General features: G+C 42.0%; 1 pseudogene; it reads left to right on the plus strand.

The window, feature by feature from the left end:
• The first annotated feature begins 141 nt into the window (after positions 1-141).
• On the plus strand, positions 142-1,095 carry LOC111389833 (annotated as a pseudogene).
• The last annotated feature ends 37 nt before the right edge of the window (positions 1,096-1,132 follow it).

Below are 1,132 nucleotides of genomic sequence, written 5' to 3' on the forward strand. Positions count from 1 at the left end.
TTACCCAGAACCCAAGTCAAAGGCTTAGAAAAGACTTTCACCAATCAGAGGACACCTCTACCACTGAAAACGGACTGAATCTCATTCCCAAAACACCCCAAATAAAATACCTAATTCCCAGGAACTGAGAGCACAAAATAGAGGAAGAGCAAAAGAAGAGCCAACCCTTCTACCGGGGCAACACAAAAGAGGAAGAGTATTACAATGAACAGGGCATCAAGTCAACAAAATCTTACTATACCTCTCCCAGAGGCCTAACACTATTCACCAGATCTTGGCAACCCCCTTCATCCACCCCTCCGCGTGGTATCATCTGTATGGTCCATGGCTATGGCAATGACATCAGCTGGACTTTTCAGGCCATCCCAATCTTCCTAGCCCAAAATGGGTTTGCCTGTTTTGCCCTTGACTTACAGGGCCATGGCCTCTCCCAAGGCCTCAAGGCCTATGTCCCCAATGTTGACCTTGTTGTTGATGACTGCATCTCATTCTTCAACTGTATTCTAACCCAAGATCCAATTTTGCAAAACCTCCCAAGATTCTTGTACAGTGAGTCAATGAGTGGAGCAATCTGTTTACTAATCCATTTCAAGACACCTGTTTCTTCAAAGTTGCAATCTTTATAGCCCCCATGTGTAAAATAAGTGAAAAAGTCAGGACTAAGTGTCCTATTCCAGAAATCTTAACAATTTTTGCAAGATTTGCACCCACCTTGCCCATTGTGCCAACTGCTGATTTGATGGAAAAATCTGTCAAAGTCCCACGGTCCCAGAAAAGAAAATTATTGCTGCTATGAATCCCATGAGATATCTAGGGAAACCAAGATTAGGCACAGTTCTTGAACTGCTTCGTGTGACAGATTATGTTAGTAGAAAATTGACTGATGTTAGGCTTCCATTTATTGCTTTACATGGGAATGCAGATGTGATTACTGATCCAGATGTGAGCAGGGAATTGTATGAATTGTCCAAGGCTGAGGACAAAACCATCAAGATCTATGATGGAATGTTGCATACATAGTTGTTCGGAGAGACTGATGAAAATATTGCAATTGTTCGTGGCCATATATTGAAGTGGCTAAATGATAGATGCTGAAGAAATTGAATGTGAACGGACTAGTATTCATTCGTTT

This window comes from Olea europaea, unplaced genomic scaffold (genome assembly GCF_002742605.1).
Source record: "Olea europaea var. sylvestris unplaced genomic scaffold, O_europaea_v1 scaffold6262, whole genome shotgun sequence".
In the NCBI taxonomy this organism is placed as follows: domain Eukaryota; kingdom Viridiplantae; phylum Streptophyta; class Magnoliopsida; order Lamiales; family Oleaceae; genus Olea; species Olea europaea.